The sequence below is a fragment of the Motacilla alba genome, chromosome 1 (assembly GCF_015832195.1).
Source record: "Motacilla alba alba isolate MOTALB_02 chromosome 1, Motacilla_alba_V1.0_pri, whole genome shotgun sequence".
NCBI classification, from domain to species: Eukaryota; Metazoa; Chordata; class Aves; order Passeriformes; family Motacillidae; genus Motacilla; species Motacilla alba.
The window spans coordinates 63,990,525-64,010,914 of NC_052016.1; the positions used below are offsets into that span (position 1 = coordinate 63,990,525).

The window sequence follows — 20,390 nt, forward strand, 5'->3', positions numbered from 1 at the left end:
TAAATAAGAAACTAGTTTATTCTCAGCAGGGTTGTACAGGAAACCATAGCCTAAAGCCAAGATGGAAAGAGTTCCTGAGTGACTGGAGATACAGCACTTTATTTATTTTAGCCTGTTCTAAAGCATTCAGACTTAGGAATTGCATGATGGAAGTGCAGCATAATTATGGTATCAAATTGGAGCACCTGATCTTCCTTCTGGCTTTAATGTCTGGGAACACTTTAACTCTTTTTCTGCCTTTGGAATTTGCTAACAAAGATAGTAATTGTGCTGCAGTCAGTGGTGTAGAAATCCTTATCAGCTCATTTTGTGCAAGCCTCCAAACACCTATTGTGCATTGTCAGTGTTTGAAGCAGGATTTGGTTTGTGGTTGCAGTTATATGCAAAAATCTCCGTCTTCCACTGAAGCTGAATTGACTTTCCTGAAAAGACGTATTTGGAGGTTATAAATGTTTGGCAGGCAGGGACTCTAATGATGCCATAAAGGCAAGTGGTAGAGCCTGGGGTAGTTTAGGTGTTCTGTCATTGTTGGTTACCTTATGGACTAAGTGACTTGTTAGTACCTACTAAATGAGGGCTTCTGATTTTGGGGCTGTGCAGAGATGAAGAATGATATTCATCATGTTCAAACACGTCCTTATGCTTTAATAATGGGAACTTCTTCAATTTTATGAAATTTTTTTATACTTGAAAAAGTAAAACTTCTAATGTCTTGGTAAAACAGAAAAGTCACATAAAGTTTTTCACTGTTTTCTTTGAGCAGTTACTTTGATTATGCTTCCTTTAAATTATTTTGGTATTATTGTGTACCAAAAATGACTCCTGAGTTTTCTTCCCTTCTCCACTGGGTTTTGTTAGATGTTTGTCCCTCATGTTTAATGGTTTATTATCCTGTTTTGAGATGTTGGTGAGGCTTCCTATATTGATAACCTTTGACACTCAGGATGTAAATTTAAGAATCATAGGCATTTGGGTTTTGAAGTTCTTGTTCCAATTTCTGTTTCTTCTTGCAGTGCAGGGTTAGTGATTGTCCAGAACAGAAAAAGTAATTTTGCTTCTTTCAACAGAATGGCTACCAAAGCAAACTACTCTTTATAAGTAGCCTTCCTTGCTGGGGCTTGTAGGTATTGTACAGTCTGAAATGGGTATAGAATTTTGAAAATACAGTAGAAGAACAGAGTAAGAAGTAAAGTAGTTGGCAATTTTGTTTATCATTATGCCTTGGAAATTTAACACCATTCTGGAGTTTACTGTAGTCCTCAAAGAGCAACAAATGCACCTACCACTGATGCTATTTTTTTTCCTCAAGGAAATTCTTAGAAAATAGCTTTGTAGTTGTTTTAATTAAATCTAAGGGGTATCTTGTTCATCTGTTTACATACTTCTCAATTATCCTTTTTTTTGAATATAGCTGAGAAGTACCATTTTATAAATTGCTAAAACAGGCAGCAGAGGATCTTCTCTAAGTTTAGATTTAGAGATAAACTTGTTACTAGGTGAATGGGACCACAGTCTGGTAAAAAAGACAGGCAGTACTTCTCGTAAGGTATGGATTTGATAGCAACTGGAAGTTGGTTGTAGAGTGTTTTATAACCTTCTGCTTAAGTTTGCTAGATGACTTGGCCAGGCATATTGTTTGAGCTTCTGTGTGATTTAGGAATTTTTCTAGCCTTCTTGTTTGTATGTCTTGTCTTGTCTTTTTTCTTTTTTTGGTCTTGTTTTGTTTTTGGTTTTGTTTGGTTTTTTGTTTGTGTGTGTTTGGTTGTTTTAATTAGCATGGATATCAGCTGGAAGTTTTCAGGACTCTGATTTCCCGGTGTGTTACTGAGTTTTGAACTTCTTCAGCAGCTGTTTAAGCAACAGTGTCAAAGTACTGTGCTAAGTACTAGGGATAGTACTGAAAGCTGCTGAAAATGTGGATACACATTCAACAATAGTTTTAGCATCTTAATGCATTTAATAATAGGGTTCTTTTTTACTTCAGTACTGCAGTGTAGCTCTTAATGATGAGTTACACAGGTAATGTAATTTCAGCATGCAGTGCTATTACTGTATGGTTGTTTCTTTATCCTCAGTGTTACACTTGGTTCATTCCCCCTGTAAGATCACAAGGTGTGGATCTAATGTAAGTTACGCCATCTTTTTTTGCAGATATTGTTAGTCTTTTATTTGTAATCCATTGTCTTGTGGGTTCTAGTTATTGATAACTGAGTTATCAATATGTTAATTGTCTTTGGTTGTTACATATCTAGTTAATAGTCCTTTTAGTTACATAAAGTGTTAAATTCTGAATTTGGTATCCATTAAGTGTTGCTTATGCTGGTTTATAAATGGTGTTTTCCTCTAAATCCTTGTAAACAAATAGAAGTTATAGAAATAGCTCTTAATGTTTCTCCAGTAACTTTGAAGTCTGTGCAATGTAGAGGGATGAAATCCCTGTGAAGTTGAGAGAAAACTTAAATGCCTCTTAAGCTTCCTTTGACCTTCATTTCACCCAATTCCATCACAGTCATGGATAGATGACAAAGAGAGATGATGACTGGCAGTTGACTTTTATATATAAGAAACTGTAGAAATCAAAAATGTTAGAATGTAACCATACTAAATTGGTTTCTATATATTTAGTGCTCTTATAGCTATTAAGGAAGACAGTGATTAAAAATTAACCCAGTAATTCATGTAAGATTGCTTTGATGTCTGTTGTGACTGCAATTTTGAAATACTTCTCTTTTTAAAGAAAAGCAAGCAAAAATTTCTCAGACACAATCTGAATAATGAGTGACTTGTTTGGCATATATTGCCACTGAGCTGGGATAAGCAAAGGGAAAAAAGGCTTCTGTAGATTTCCTGGAAGATTATTTTAAGCTTCATAATTTTGCTGGATGTATGTGTGTTGAAATATCATCATGTGTTTTTGTACCATATGAAAGATTCCATATTTTTCTGAGGAAGTCTGTCTGTGGACTATAAACAGCGTTTTAATTTGTACTTCCAGATTGAGCCTGACAGAAGTGGAATGCTTTTCTTTCCCTTTAGGATTTCGTGAGGGTTCATGCTGTAATGCCTGCCATATAGAAAGGAACGTAAGGGGAAGGAGAAGAGCTTAGGATGTTTCATGATTATTGTGTGTGTGTGTGTCAACTTTGTGCATGGTATTTGTTGTCATTTTCCCTGGATTTCACTTTCAGTAGAGGATTCTCAGACTCTAAGCATTTCAGAAATCTGTCAAGGAAGGATTTTATAGTAATAATTAGTTTATATTTAGCATTATGGTTTATATTCTAAAGTGTATATATATTCTAAGCTGTTCAGTGAAGAATCTTGACCTGACCTTAACTGAAATGTCTCCTGAACATCTTGATTAATTTGCTTTTGAAATCCTTCTGTCTGAAATTCCTAATGTTCCTTACCTGTATGTACACGTATGAGAATATATAAAGTTTTTTTTTTTAATAAAACAACCCAAAACAAACCTACTGGTGAAAGAATGAGCAATTACTGCTTTTACAATCTCACTTCTTGCAGTCTTACAAAATAAGACCAAGTGAAAATAAAGTAAAAGGAACCATGAATTAATGACTATGTACTTTAAGTACTTGTTAAATAATTTACTGTAGCGCCCAAATGAATTCAAGGTATAAATGTACCTCTTTAATCTGCTGAATGAGGTTATTATGTTAAGAATGGATCAGCATATTGCACTGCCAAGTGTTTCTTTAGTAGGCCTAATATCCCAAATTGGGTGAAATGTCGAATTGCTCATAAATGTTCAGGGATTGGTGTAGGATGTGTATGTACCTCCATGTTATTTTTTTTCTTTCCAAGTGTATGAGATTCCTTCCAGTTCTGTAATTGCTTGTGAAAAAGAGGAGTTTCTGAGCCTCTAGTTGATTGGAGAGAGAGGAGGGAGGGTAGAAGGTGTGAAACAAATGTTCATGATGTTGGTTTTGGTTTTCTTCTTTATTTTTGTTGGGGAAAGAGATTTTAATTTTTGAAATACTGTGAGGCATGCAATGTGTTGGTCGAGTATATGCAGTTGTTGGCAATACAGCCTCTTCCTGTTTATGGGAGAGTAGCTAAAAGGCCTTGTTGTGAATTGGTGCCCTGCTTTGCTGGCTGATTTCTAACAAAGAGCTGAAAAGATAGGTTGAAGGACTTGGTGTCTGATGTCCATGCAACTTCTGAAGTGATTTTAAGACAGTGATGCTTTAAAGTGGGCAAAATCCTAAATGTTTTTCGTGGTTAATGGAAAAACAGAGCAGCAAAGCAGGATTAGTGATCTCTGTGCTCTTGTGGAGTTGCACCCTGCTAATAATGAAGTGCATCATCTCAGGAACAGCACTGACAATTGTGGGAGGTGCCGTTTTGCCATGAAGGCTTGGGTCAGCCTCTTCAGGAGGTCTCACCGACTGCCCTTGGCTTGTGTTGATTTGTGGTGCTGCTTAGTGTTGGAGATTGGGAAGAAACTGAGCAGTCTTGTTATTTCACTGGAACTTAACATGTAAGTGGAAGATAATGATTTGCATCAAGATACCTTCAGCTTCTAAGCACTGATCTGTGGAAAGGGAGAAAGCAATGCTAGCATGTTATAGCAGACAGGTGTAGTTGTCTTCACTTTCTGCATTTGTCTGACCATCAGAATCCAATGTGGAATCTTTATTATGTATGTTTACTGTCCAAATTCTTAAAATATTTAGAACAGTTTTTTTTTAATTCCTAGGAAGTTAGTGAATAAAAACATTTTCTCTGAAAAAGTTCTCCAAAGAATTTTATGAAGTGTTCATACATATTTTCAAATGGAGGCTTGTCTTGATACTTTGATATTTAAGTATTTAAGCAACCCATGCAGTCCTCCCTCTTAATACTTTTTTTCTGGGGAGGTGTTTAAGGAAAGCTGTCCAGGGTTTTAATTTTAAAAAATTTATTTTAGAAAGTTTCTTCCTGTTCCAACCTCTGAACATGACAGACTAAACTATTCTTCATGTTTCAGAAACATGTACATTTTATAACTATCTAAAATGTTCTAATTGTTTTTATATTCCAAGGACAACAATAAAGAACAAAAAAGCTCCCAAGCCCTGGGATATCTTTTTGTTAAATAATGAAGTTTACGTAATATGTTAGCCAGAAGATAAGTCCAAGCAATATAAGAGCCATGCAGTTACCTAAATCCCAGACATCCATCCTTCCAGTTGGGCTTTAAAATCCTACGATTTTGTGGATTTACAGGTACTCTTTAAAAATACATTCTTGAAGTTGCTGTCAGGTCGCTCTGGATTACGTCTGTAGCCTTTATGAATGCAGACAAATCTTCTCATGCCTTTGTTCCTGTGATCACTAGAGTCACACATATTGAATTCATCAAATTATATTGCCGTGTAGCTATGCTCAAGTTGGCATAGGCAGCTTGGCAGTGTGAGGTCTGTGCTCACAATTGGTCAAGTATAAGTTTTGGTTGTCTGTAGCAGATTGTAATATGTATATGTAGAGTTTCTGTAAATTATATGCTAGAAGTTCTTAAACAATGCATTTTCTACTAAAAACTTCAATTTTCTTGGATACCATTCTTAAAAATGTAATTGTAATATGAGAAATTATATTAAATGAAACAAATATTTTCTTTAGTATTTTATATCCTAAATTATATACTCTAACCAAGTATGCATTTAAAATTATGTTATTAAAATGGTTTGTTCCATTGCAGAATTGCTCAAGCATATGGGTAGCCCTTTATTTAAAATTTATTTTTCTCATCTGTTTCATGTTTTTCACCACTGATTTATGTTGTCTGCTTCTGATGAAGAGGCAAGATTTAGAAACAAAGCCATTTCAGAAATCATGAGATTGCTGGAAAGATTTGCATTTTGTTTCAGAAATGAGAGTTAAAAGTAGCTATCATTGGTAGTCTCATCTTCCTAATGTGACCACAAGGAAAATGTACCAAAAATAATTGCTGGGAAAAGTAGGCTTTTCTCTTCATGAAAGAAGATGCAGCCGTGTCTGAATACTATTTAATTATAGTGTCTGTCAGTGAATGTGACTGGTTTCTGTGAGATTGTTCTTAAGTGGTGAGCAAGGGTTGTTTTTAATCTCAAACTGGTAAGAAATGGTTTGAAATACTGTGTTTGAAGAGATGTGCAATTTTTTCTGGCGAAGAATAAGCAGTTTTTTCTCTAAGTATTGATGTGGTGGATTTTATGAAGATGGCACAGATAGGAAGCATGAAAACTGGAACTTTTTGCTTCTGGCTGTTTTGAAAATTAAAACTGAATAGAAGGTGTGTTTGAAACATGGCGATGAACACCTGAAATGTCAGTGTGGCTGCTGTTGACTTGGCAGAATGATTTTATTGAAGGATGATCAAGTTAATTCCCCTAACTGAGCAACTGATGATAACAGTAATAGAAAAAAAAAGATGCTGAATAGAAGGCTCTGTAAGAGCCCTATGAGGTGAAGAACTTGGAAATCCTGGATTGAGGTTTGCCTTTTGGACCACTTTGGTTTTGAATTCCAAATCTTTACCTACTAGAACCTTTTGAACCTTTATTTAAAAGAAAGGTGTCTGGAAATGTATGTCTATCCTATTATACCTTCAGTATAATTTCTTGGGAGTGGTAGAAGAGTTATTCTCCTAACGGTTCATGATTGGAGGCCCACTGCCGTAGGGAGAAGTGGCTAGTGGAGAAGCATTTGGGCAGCTGGAGCAGGTTTTGTGAAGTCTGGCTGGTATGACTGAGTGTTGTGGGGGTGTCATATGTCCTTGAAAGTGACTGTTTTAATCAATGCTTAACTGTTGAGGCCAAGACCATCCAGATTTATATGCAAAAGAAGCAATTGTTTGATGTTAATTGTAGGTTTCCTAGGTTAGCATGTTTTATGTGTGTATGAATTGCATTTCAAGATTTTGTAGTGTATTTTCTTTGCTTGGTGTGAACTGTTTGTATTTTAGCTTCATTATATTGCTCTGCTTACACGCTGAAGGACAGGCTTCAGAACTTTGTTCTGCTTCTTTCCTAATAATGCTGGCAAAATGCAACTCTTGCCAAGCTAGGTTATGCTGCATGCACTAATGCATCCCATTTCTAAGCCTGGAATGATGTCTTAAAGTTCTTCCACTTCAGCTTTGGGTCCTGTGCTTTTTTTCCGTTTGTCCAGTTTGGTTCAGCATCTGCTGTTCTTTGCTTGAGGACTCCTGGTGAATGGTAAATACTTGGGTTCAGGAAAATGAGGCTTCTGTTGGTGAGTCTGAAGAGTAGAAGCAATAAAAGGGAGTAAGGAAAAGAATGGTATGAGCAATTAACTAAAAATTGATGTGCTGCTAATTCCTTGTCAGATTGTGACAAGACCTCCATTTGTATTATTTTCCCTTCTTTGTATTCTCAGAAAGTCATTCCTACTGAACCAGAAGGCCTTTGTGTTGTCCTTGTAGGTTTGCTTGCTCCAAACATTTGGTGTCTATAGGAAGTGGAGCCACTGTCAGGGTCACTGGCTTTCCTTTTCTCTGACGTCACTCATATACTCTCCAAGTACAATGGAGAATTGTATCCTGGTCATTTTTTCCTTCCTGAGGATTTTTCACTCTCACCCACTATTACTGTGGTGAACTAATATGTTGAAGAGTTCAAATCTCTTGCCAAATGTACCAGAAGGGTCGCTTGGTTTTGGTGTGGACAGGTAAAAAGCACAGACTGTTCATCTTGTAAATTAAGATGGTATTTTAACTTGGTTCTTTGAAAACAAAAAGCTGCTGTTGCTGAGACCTACAACATCTCAAAATTGAGCTGTCGTGTTGCATTTTTCTTAAATGACAAAAGATAATCTACAGGGATTAGAAAGAATTCAAAAAGAAACGACCAAGTAATACCTAAACCAAGAAGTAAATCTCCAAAGCTGAATGATAAACCTACGTCAGACTTTTGATTGAGACATTGACTCATAAGGAGCCTTACAGCAATGATAGCATAGTCACTTTCTTGTGCTTTAAATTATAAATGAGGGCTAGCTTAGATCATGAGCTAGACTGTATGCGTCTGTGTTCCCTCAAACAATTTGGGAACGAGAGGCCATGGGTAGAATTGCCTGGGCTAATATTAAGAAAGATTTTGTCTGTGGAGCTCATTGGCCCAAGATTCTGTGGAGACCTACAGGAAAAAAAAAAGTTTAGAGGTTGTTGCACCTTTAAAGTAGGGAAAAGTGTAACAGCTGCTCTACTCTGTCAAAACATAAACCAGAAATTAGGATATTGTGTTAAGTAGAAGCAAGATATTTGTGGTTTCATTAAGAACAAAACACTTATTCACAATTATTTTTTGGGAAGTTGTTCTTATGCTTGAAAAATGTAATGGTCAGCACAGCAATGGCTCAAAATAGCATTTTGGATGCTATAGCACTGGCATTAGAGCCTCATTGGCAAACATCCAAGAGGCCTGTAAAAGAAGAAAATGCTTTAAATGTTAAAGTTTCAAAAGCTTCTGCTTAAATTTAATTTAAATTTTCATTTCTATTTAAATTTAAATTTTCTAATATTTTCCAGTTATATACCTATTTAGTCAGACATTTGAGAGTGAGCTTAAAATCCTGTGAAAACTCACTAGATGGCAAGAATTCTTATTTGCAGCACAAAATAATTATATTGGTTACAGGAGTGCATGTAGGTAGGTAGCTGCAAAGAATTACTCAGACTTTTTGTGTACAGAATCAAGTGGTCACTGTACCAGTGAGATAAAAAGAAATAATTTCAGTAGCTGGATTTTTCTCTTCTCCCTGCTTGTGTATTTTTCAAATTCTTAGTTGCATGTCGGGTTACAGTGTCAGCCTTTCTAGGTCAGTCCTTTCTACACATACAAGTAGGTTTAGTGGCTACCTGAAGCAGTAGAGGTGTGTTTGTCCTTTTGCAGGACGCTACTGGTGCCAGAGGGAGGGGTGGCCTTTAGCAGCCACCTTCTCTGCTTTTCCCTACTCTTGGTAGTTACATCCTGCCTCGGGGTAGGAAAGATGCCTCCTGTTGTCAAACCCCTCTTAGAGTGTCTGTGGATATCTCCTAGCTGTTGCTAATGAATGAATAGGCAAATAGCCAGCATTTAATAGTGCCAGGTTCTCAATTTTACTACTGCGTAAAGCAAGACTTGGAATAAAGGGTGGTAAATGCTTCCTGTGCTTCCGTGTGTAATTATATTGGGTAAATGCTGTTTCCAAAGCTGCTGTGAACTGTCTTCACAGTAAAAAAACCAAACAAAAAACCAAACAAAAAAACCCAAAAAAAACCAAAAAAAGGAGAAATGGATGTTTTAGGTTGATTAATCTCTTTGTGGTCGTGTTTGCAACCAGGACTAGGAGTTACTTTTTTAAAATTAGTTACCAAGGCTCTGACATCTGGCGTAAGTTTTAAAAATATGCTGTCTTCGCAGTGCTCCTTTTTCAAATGTTTGAGGTAATTATCATAGAGGAGGAATTTGACTTTTTGCTGCTAATAAATACTGGAGCACATTTTCCAGGACTGCAGAGTTGCTGGCATATCTGATTCTCTGCAGATCAGGAAGCGCGTCAGAGATCACTAAATCCTAAAGGAGACAAGTAATCTACTTAGGCGTTTGGGGGTTTTTCTGACTTTATTTATAACTTCTAGTTTGAAATACATTGAAAGTAGCTTTGTTTTCATTGTGCTGTATTTTTGTTTTAATCCATTCAACAGCAGAGAAGGATATTTGTATCTTGTCCAGTGTGTGGAAACAAGCGTGCTTAGACAAGACCTGATTTTGATCCCCCCTGAGGGTACCACTGTGGGAAGGACTTGGGTCAAAACCTGGGTTAAGACAAGGCCCAGGCACTGGATCTGCCATTTCTCTCCAGCTAAATATTAGTATTGTGTTTGATCTACAGCACCTGTTCCAGACCTCTACTTCAGAGGCTGGAGGAGTCTGCAAGCTTTTCAGGGGTTATACTTAGTGTTTGGAGAGGATGTTTGCTTAGGTTTTAAAGTGGAGCATACTGTGTCTTATCTAGAAATAATGTATAATGTTGCAAGTCAACAGTAAAAAGAGTAATAAATGTAGAGATACAGGAAGCCTGTTGATCTTGTTTTAAATATAAAGGGTTTGGCAAAGCTTAGGCTTTTTTTGTAAAAATTAATTGTAGTTTTGAAAGTCAATAAATAACCCTAGTTTGTGTTTACTGTATAGAAAATTTTACTTCAAATATTATTTGCTGCCACATGAGGTAACACTGGAGAGAATTATTCTGAAAATACAAAATTCAAAACCCAGTGTAGTATACTCTAGGGCTTCGCATGGCATATAGCTAATGTATGAGGCCAGTTAGCAAATGTGGTTTTGCTTAGTGTTAGTCTTGGCATGAATTTCTATTCTTCATCAAATTTTTTCTATCTATAACCTATTTTATGTAGTAAGTTAATCTATTGTATCTTTCCATAGCCTTAGAGAAGCATCTTGAATATGAAATTAGAATATGCTAAATTACTTGTGTCTAAAATAAGGATTAGCCAAGTGTTCTATTTATACTTTAACTGTTATTCAGGAAATTTTTCTTCCTCATGCTGGATAGTCATTTACATCATAATATTGTCTGGGTGATACTGTAATGTGCTGTTTGTTGGGAACACTAAGGTGATGGATTACCTTTTCAGTAGGCTTTGAATATCTTAAACTTCTCTGAAAATAGGTGCAAAATTACTGAAAGTGGAATAAAATACACATAAAGGAAGAACGACTAAAATTCTTATTACACTAGTCCTTACCATGTGCCACCTCTTGCTCATGCCTGCTGTAAGAGGCACAGACACATGAGTATTTTACATTCTTGGAAGAAAAACTGCTGAAGATTGAGGAAGGTGGTGCAATTACATGTGTAACCTACTTGTGTAGCTTTACTCTTAAGAAAATGTACCTGATCCTCTCTAATAGAGCTTTATTGATACAAAGGATATAAAGCATCCTAGGAGAAAGGGGTCTGAGGAAGTTGGGACTTTACTGATCTGTGATTTTTGCACTTGTTCTGTATCATGAGAGAAACAGCAGTTTGTATATGGCTGAGCAATAAGTGGCCTCTGAAAATCAGGAGTAGAAGCTTGACTGCAGGGGAAGACTGTGCTCATGAAGGTGGTTAAGTACCCAACATACAGGATAAAGAAGGGATGCTGATAATCAAGACTAAAAAGAGTATGTTCTTTAGAAAGAAATCTTCATGTGGAGAATATTTGTAAACACCGGTAGGTGAGAAGGGGTAGGTAGGAAGATAAAGCCAAGGCTGTAAGTATATCCTCTTCCTCCAGATATTGCTCTCTAACAGTAGGTGCTATTTTAGCCTGTTATTTTAAGCCGCTGTACTGAGTATGTTTAGGTATATGTAATTAGACTGGCTAGCATATTTCAGAAACATGTTCCATATTGTCATTGACTACAGCATTGTGCTCAACTTACAAGTGTTAAACTTGTCTTTTTGTCTTCCATATTTATGGTACTGTATGATGTAAGAAATGTCTGTGTACGTGCTGCTTCCTGGATGCAGCCGGATATGCTTGTGATGAACAGCTCAACAGCATAAGAAACTCAACTCCTCTGAACTAGCCATGTGATTATGTAGAACAGTGGCTGTTGGGTTGGATAAGTTTATAAATCTAATTAGTCCAATAACTTGGTGCCAGAAATTTTAATAGGTGCCTTTTGCAAAACCTCCTATTATGCAATCAGTTTGGATTTCAGCCTAAGTGTTTGAAGTATGCAATGTTGGTTAATAGGCTTTGGAGATGGATGGAATTTTACTTCTGCTGGATGAGGACTTTAAGCTAAGGTGCTCCTGATACTCTTCTTTTGAATTGCTTAGAACCAAGAATTGTATTGACTCTCTTTTGCCTTTGAAAAGAATTGTCACTGCTATTTGTGCTTTGGAAACATTCATGCTCTTGTAATTAGGGGTTTGAGACTAATGGAAGAAAACTATGAAAGGGATTGATGAGTTTCTAGTATTGCCAAGTTTAGGTAGTTAGGTTTGGTTAATTGATGTGGATTAAATAGTTTTAAAAACTGTGTACCAAGATGGTACTGAAGTTTTCTAGCTAAAAAAAAATGTAAGTAGAGTAAGGATGAACACAAAACTCAGAAGAAAAAATAAGCCAGAACAGCTCAGTGCATAATTTATGCTACGTAAATTGCTTTGAAATTAGTGACACCCTGATGTCATTGCTCTTAAAAAATGCAAAAGGGAATAGAAAAGCTTGCATGTTAAGTATATACCGACTGTAAAGCTTGTTACTTGTTCTCTATATCTCTAACTTGAAAAAAATGTAAACTGCTAAAATCCAGAAGCTTAAGGAGTTATCAGATGGAGTAGAATAGATGTAGAAATTCGGTGACTGTGTTTATCAATAAATGTATTATTTGTTGGAATATGAGACTGAAAAGCAAATACTTTTGCATTATTTGAAATTCATATGGAATATGTCATCAGCTCTAAGTGCTGTGGGACCTGATTCAGGTATTTGCGTAATCCTGATTTTCTGTTGTGGTTTGGATGATCCCTCATGTGATTTAAGGTTTTCAGATGTTGCACCTTACATTGCATTTCAACATCAAAACAAATTGTTAAATTATTTTTTTAGTACTAACAGCTTTTGTCTTTTAAAGGTTAATGTAATCAGTTCAGATAATTAGCTATGTAATAAAAAGTATACTTGGTAATTAAAAAAATCCCATTAAACCTCAGGTTTAATGCCTGGAAGTCCAGCTGAAGGGACATGAATGAACACTTTCCTTAACTTTTTAATTGATACTTAATAATTCTTGCAGTCCTAGATAGATCTAGGAAAAGCATTCTTAAAATATTTGTATGTGATTAGTTATTTCTGTGCTGTATCTAGGCAGAATGAATTTCAAAGCCTTTGACAAATGCCTATTATTTCCAGATATTTGGAGCCCATTTTTCCCTGGGGGAAGAGTGATGTATCTAGGGAAGAATTCTCTACTGGAATTTACTCATAGTTGTCTAAAAATTCATTGAGTATTTCTATTACAACTGCTTATCAATGTTTTGGGGTTTTTTGTCAGAATGGCTCTCAAAGGAACATTAGCAAGAGAGAGAGGAATGTGAATTGCCATGGTTTTGACACAGAGTTGATTATATTAGTTCTTTGAACTTCATCTATCTCTTGTTACAATGAAACTCAAAAATAGGAATCTCGATACATTCCTTGAAGATTTTGATTTCTCATAACTTTGACATTGGAGTAGTTTTTGAAGCTATTTAAATATTTAAGATTTTTAGTAATATAACTTCAGTTGAAAACATGTATGTACTTCAAGAGATTTTATTGAAGTTGCTGAGATTGCACATGTTGTGTTATATCTCTCCTAGTGTGTTTGCAGTATAGTGTGTTCTTTATCATTAGTGTGGCCATTAGTTTATGAAAACTAGAAGAGATGCCTTAGCTTAAGAAAAAGTCTTTGATTTTTAAAAGCTTATTTTATTATGCATAATAAGGAAATGTAATATGGAATGCCCATGACAATTTCAGTCTTTGGTCCAGTTTAAATAAATCACTGTTTTTAGTGGGTCATAAGTAACTGTCAGTGTTTACTTGACAACTAGGGAAGAGCAATTTTGTCTCCATAACTCTTCTTATGGATTTGATATAACTCAACACTTAAATACCACAATAACAAACTAACTCAACCAACCAAAAAAATCCCTCTTGCTAATATTCACGCTTCCAGAGTGGTTATGTTACTTGCTTTCTAGCTCTTTTGTTTTATTTTAAAAATAATCTTGCCATGTACTCTTTTCAATCCTGTGTGTCCCAAAGCATCCTGATGAAAATCTCTTCAAGTCAATCAAAATAGTGTCTCTGAACATTACTTGCTGTCTTTGCGCTTTTTGGAACTTGCTCTTTGAAGCTTCTGTGTCTGTTCACACTTTTGTTTTTTCATGTCTTTTAATGCTTCCTAGGTCTTGCAGATAGAAAAAAAATCACACGTTTCCTGTAGCTGTCTCTTTGCTCTTCAGTTTCAAAACAAGTAGTTATAAATGAAAAATACAGTTATTGGACTGTATCAGTTGGAAAAGAAAAGAATTTAACATCTTCACTAAATTTTTACACTCTTGATATTAAGACTTTAAGATGGCAGGTTTTTTATGTGATACCCTAATTCTGCTGTACAGAAGTCTTTAACAAATCACTTATAGACAGTTCCTGACAGTGCAGGCATGGTATATGGCCTGGAAGAAATTGCTGACAAATAGAGAAAGGCTTCCCCTAAATTGGGAAATATCAAATTGTGACACATGTGTAAACAAGAAAGTTTGCCAATTTGATAATCAGGTGTCAAAATGATATGTTAAATATAGTTACCTCGTGGGCTGATGGCACATTGTGCATCACTGAATGTTTGATAGTTCCTGCAAAGAAAAAGCCTGATTTCCCAATAAGTAGAACACAGGACTCTAAAATGAAGCTTCTCTTTCTTATAGGGGGAAGTACCATTGTTACTCAGTCAAAAAAATGGGCAGGAAGAGAGGAAGGTGTTCTGTTAGTTGCTAGCCCCATTTGTTTCTGCATCTCAAAAGTTAGCACACTGGGACATCTTGCAGTGTGTTCTTCTTTTATAGCTTCTTATTGCTTTCTGCTCGCTGACCCTGCCACGAGCAGTGGTGCTGGGACTAGGTGGTTTCCGGAGATCCCTTCCAGCCTCAGCTAGTTGGTGATCCTGTGAGAAATTCAGTACGCTTCCATAAATTTTTATTTTAAACTCTATTTCTTACAAAGCAAGGAGATGAAATACTTGTTTGGTGATTCTATTTTTTTTTTTTTAAGCAATGAACATAGAAATTGGCACCAATGATTGTAAAACCAGAACTGAAGGTGGTGCTTCACTAAAACAAATAATGTTCTTCCTCAACCACAGAACTGAAACCAGAAACCCTAAGTGTCTTAGGATGATGTATGGACTGCAAGCCAGAGTTTTATTAATCCTCTTAAGCTTACAGTTAATTATTAGTTCTGTAGAACACCTTTAACTTACTCCTGACACATGCCTGTATTTTATTTGGATTTTTTTCCCCCAGGAACATTTCTCATGAAACTTTATATAGATACTGCTGTAAATTCCAGTGGCTGCCTTGTTTCAAAGAGATTGCTTCCTTCCTAAGGTGCTGTTACCTTCCTCTGCTTGCTGTCTGTACCTTTGCCTTTCTCCCCGACCTGTTGGTTTGTTTTATTGAAAGGCTTCAGATGGGATGTTTTGGGAAGATGAAAGCAAAGACGATGTGGTGAATTCACTGCAGTATTTTGTCTCTCTTAAGCCCATGGTTGTGGCACTGTTTATGATCCATATTTGGTTTACTCTAATATATTATACAATTGTAAGTTTAACTTAAAAGTTTTAGAAAGTGATAAAAAAGTGATTTGTTTGTGTTAGAAAGTGATAAAATTTGTGTTTTATATAACACAAATCATGAAAGTAAGTATTTGCCATCAGTATGTGTTGTGATGGTGAACATACATTTTTAATGAATTTAATTTACTACATTGTAGTTTGAGAGAGAGAACATCTAACTTCTTCTAAAGTTTCTGGAAGGACCATGAAAAAGCTTACTGTTCCTTCTGCAGTCTATGAATAGTGCTTGCCTGTTTTATCCTTTGTTTGGTTATAGCCATATCATGTCCCCTTTTCTGGCTCCTATGGTCTTGGAATCTGCAGTGCTATTGGCAAAGCTGCTATGAGCTCAAACTTTTGAGACTGAAGGATTTAAAATTTTGTTATGCATATTTTTGGGGATATACCTAAGGAATGACTGTCTTGGTTTTGTTCCTGTGTTTGAATTCCTTTTCACTGGTGTTTGTAGAAGGGAACAGAAACTTGAAGTAAAGAATTGCAAAGTTCGACAGAGTATAGCAGAGAATTTGCTGATGTCTGTCAGCAGTTCCACTTTTTGTGGTGCACTGTTAACCCATTGCTTTGTACAACCTTCTGGACAGCTGACAACCTGTGCAGGTCCAATAGTCTTTCCAGAAGAAGCAGCAGCTGGATAGGCAGGATTGTCACACAAGGGGAGAGACATCCATTGTACTTGTGGTATGCATCTCTAATTCTCAAGGGTTCACTAGGCCTACTACTTCAGACTTACTGTTTCTGGATATTCTAGAACTGGAAAGTTTCTCTTCATCACTTTCTCATTTTGTCTTCTGATCTGGTAAAGAATGTGGTATAAATGCATGATGGGAGTGAAAATAACATGCTCAGATTATCATTGGACCAGTAATTCAGAACTTGTTAAGTCTTTGTGTGGGTTTACTTTGGCCAGTGAGCAGACCAGAGTGAGTGCGTTGGAGCCAAGGAAATGGAATATGATTTTGAACCATTGTTCAGGTTTATTCCAACTATTCTTTTTCCAGTTTGCTGAATTGTTAAATGGCTTTGGTAGGTAACGTGAGGGAAGACAAAGGTGGAGGAATTGGCTACTGCATGTATCTCTTCAAACGCCCTGTCGTGAGCCTGTTGATTACCTTTTCATGAACTTCTGTGAAACTTTTTGAAAAAGCTTGGATGTTGAAAATTAAAATAAACAGGAGAGGGAGGTATCTAGAAGTCTGTCTTCCCTTTGCCAGGTTCTGTATTTTGGGGACCAATAATTTCATCATGACAATGGCAGTATTACAAATGCTTAATATGTTTTCCCATGGGGTGTTTAGATACATTTGCCTTGTGGCTGACAAACTGCAAGTGTTGCAGATGTCATCCTGAACGTGTCTTGATGAAAAAGAAAGCAAGTCTAAGGATCAAGTTAGCATGAGAAACAAACCAATGATTCTAGCTTCCTAATTGAGTTAAATTACCTGACAAATCAGACTTTAAAATGTTTTCTGAGGTTGCAGACTATCTAAAAATTGTAGGAAGGAACTTTTTTAGGTACACAGCATAGGAACTGGGGAAGGCTCAGCAAAACTGACTGAAGGATTCTGTTGCCTTTCTGCTACAGTCTTAGATTGAGAATTCCCAAATTCTTCTTCTTAATTAGGCTTTTAGGTGAGCGTTTTTTAATGTTGGGAGGGACATGTTGTTTCTGAGAGGGTATAGCACTACCTTTCATAAATGTTTCATAAGTGTGGTTTTGCTTCTTTGGAAATACTTTGAACTTTGGTTTGTGTTAGGTCAAACAAAAATATGGTCACGTGCAGTTCTATTGTACTTTTGACTTAACTATTGCTTTTTTTTTTTAGAGGTTTATTTTTCTAATAAAACTGCTTGAGTTATAGTTGATTCTCAATTTCATGCTGTCTTTTGGACGCTACTTATTCTAGCACTGACTAGTCTCACTTAATATTTTTCTAAAATACACTTGTACTGGTGGCCTCAAAAGAAGAATGCTTCTGAAACTGGGACAAGGATTCTTCACTCAAAGCCATTTGCAATTGGAGAAGACATTCAAAACATTTGTCTCTGATTTGGTTGGTGGAGGAAGAGATTTCTAAAATGTTGGGTACATAAAAACTGGGAACCTAATGTTCTTCTCTCCCAGTATAAGCAATTAAAACAAGTCTGGAAAAGAACAATTATATCTATTGCAAAATATTCTTGACAGGGCCTAATTTCTTCAAGTACTTGATTGCCAGCTCTGGTAAGTGCTAATGTGTTCATTGATCATCCAAAAAATTGTGTGTAGAAACTCAGAATTAAAAATACAATAAAATTGTGAGCTGTAAATTCAACTGCTCAGGCTCTTTGAAATACAGCACAAATAGACATATACTGATTGGAAATTTTCAAGACTGAAAGCTGTCTTCCTGAGAATCCCCCTGCTTTGCTTGTTTAAACCTTGATACAATCTGATTTTTCAAGTGTCTACTGTAAATTCTTGGGCCTCCGTTAGAAAAGTTTTGGTTGCAGGGCACCTGTGATGCTTTTTAAATTTTTTTGCACAGTGGTGCCCGATGTTTTTACACTGTCCTTCATTCAGCCTAAAGTAGTAAAGTGGAAGTAATAGCAAAAAAATGTTTTGCCAGCATTATGTTACTTAGAAGGATAGATTTTAATGTTAGCTCTCTTGTCAAGCATTGCAGTCACTTCTATGAATAAATATTCTCACCAGTACATAGTGTTGTGTCATATTAGAATGGTTCTTAAATATTTGGCAAATAAGATGGCATCGAGAACTTGCATTGGAAGGGTGTTTAAAAACCAGATAAAAGCCAAATAGACTTGCATCAGATCATAAAAGAAGCTGAATTGTACTTAAAAATAGCATGGCTGATGCAATAGTAAGGCCTAAGTATTGAAGCCTAAGTATTATACCCATAACACTGACTCTAGTCCTGCCAGTGGCTTCATAAATGAATAAAGTTAATGCTTCAGGAGCACTGAATTCAGTGGATTTCAATCCAGTCAGTGGTTCTGCTACAGGGTTAATGTAGGATGTAGGAACCAGCCTTGAAAGATTTTATTTTCAAGTATGTTTGCCCCCCTGGGTATTTTTGTTTAATATTTGAGAAAGAAATAAAAAGATCCATGAGTACTGGAGTTTAAAAAAAACGTGTGTGCATGAATTTCAGGGGTTTCTGTCAAAAGTCTCGTTGACTGTGGCACTGCAGTTACCCTTTTCCTATTGCCATGCTGCTCTTCGCTTTGCCCCCGGTATTTCAGTTCTTCTCGTATCTCTTTCCCATGTTCCCCATTGTAGTTTCCCTTTTGTTTTGTGTATTTTGGCTTGCTGACTGTCTGAAAAGAAACCCTGGCTGGGCTGCTGCTGCTCTCTCCACTTGCGGTGTACTACCTGGATAGCTGGTGGCTGTGGGTCAGAATGAGTAATGGTGGGGGTGCCTCTTTGTGTTCCTCACCTTGTGCTTGCAGAGGCAAAAACAGGGCCATGCTCATCTACTACATTGGTCTATTCTTCTGCTCTTTGAGGTGAGACACTGGATATAAAATTAACAGTGCCTCCAAAAGTGGTTTCGTGGGGAATGTGCAGTAGAAATACTTGTTTTCTTTTGTTATTTTGGGTTTGTTTTGCTTTTGGAGACCCAGTAAGAATTGTGCAGTAGGCAGTAATCTTGTTGAGTGTGAGAGGTTTGTGATTGCAAACTGTTTAAATGTAGTTACTAGAAATTTGCAAGTCCGTGGAGTTAGAAACCGTGTGTGTGTGAACTAAATAAATTTCTATTAACTTTGTCAATTTCTGAACAAAATTGATGGTTCTAATCAAACATGGAGATGAGTTAGTTTCTACACTAGCTATGAGCCCCCTTTTCCTATAACTTGCATGTTTCTGTGTTTAATGCTAGCTCAAATTCTGAGACAGATTGTTAAGCTTGTTTGAATTTGGCTTCCTCATAGTAACTCCGGTTCCTCCCTTTGAATTGTGTACTTTGCCTGGGCCTTGGGGAGATGGATTACCCATGTCCTTGTCCATAGTATCATGTTTTTACATCAGACTAGCTTTGGTTTTGTTACATATTCATGCTGCAAATGAATGTGTAGTGATAGTTTGAATCTGCCTTATGATAATTGGAGAACAGGGTAATCAGATGATATTGGCTTTTCTGATTGCAAGCTGCTGCACATGCTTTTTTTTTTACATTATTATTTAGGACACTGCTCAGAATAACTGTTTGCTCAGACGTAAGTGATGAAGAAGAGGAAAGGAAGATGTGTTAATGCATACTGGGCAATGGAGTGGGGTAAAAAGATGGCTTGGTAGTGTGTAAGAAGAATGTTAATGCTCACATTTTATCTCTTAGCTTTCCCTTTAAAATACTTAAGCTTTGTCAATAATGTCTTTTACCACTGTTACTTAATTGCAGTTAGATTCATAGAACCGCGGGGGGACCTTAAAGATAATATAGTTCCAATGCCTGTCATATATTTGCATACAGTTTTTTAGTCTGTACTCAGTATTGTCTTGCTGCAGTTAAAGAACTTTAGATATAGTAGAGTTCAAAAATCTGTGCTATCCAGTTAATGATTCATTTCCTTAAAGGCCAAGGTTATCATGGTGAAATTATTAGCTCTTTCAGAACAGTCCGCCACATGCTTCTAACAGGTGATCAAGTGATTCCACCAGAGTTGTGGAATTATACCCTTCCCCGTGTCCTCCCCTGCTCCAGTGCTCTACATCCCAGCTTTGGAGATGGGTAGCATCTTCCAAGTAATTTTTTAAATGCAGACTATCTTTTATTGCACATTATTGTAATGAACTGCAGTAAGTATGAAAGCAAATTATTACCTGATTGTGGTTGTGACTTGGTATTAGGCAGAAGCATTTGATTAAATGTAACAACTCTTTCTGAGGAAACACTGATCTTATGTTTGGTACAGAAACTGGAGATCAGGCAACTAATTTCATGCTGAAAGAGTCATGCCAAGAATACCTCCATTGTATGTTATTGT

At 36.4% G+C, this 20,390-nt stretch overlaps 1 protein-coding gene across 9 annotated transcripts in view; it reads left to right on the top strand.

Moving 5' to 3' along the window:
• The window catches only part of TSC22D1 (TSC22 domain family member 1), a 91,164-nt gene that overhangs the window by 9,917 nt on the left and 60,857 nt on the right, over positions 1-20,390 (top strand). The gene's annotated exons all lie outside the window — the stretch shown is intronic.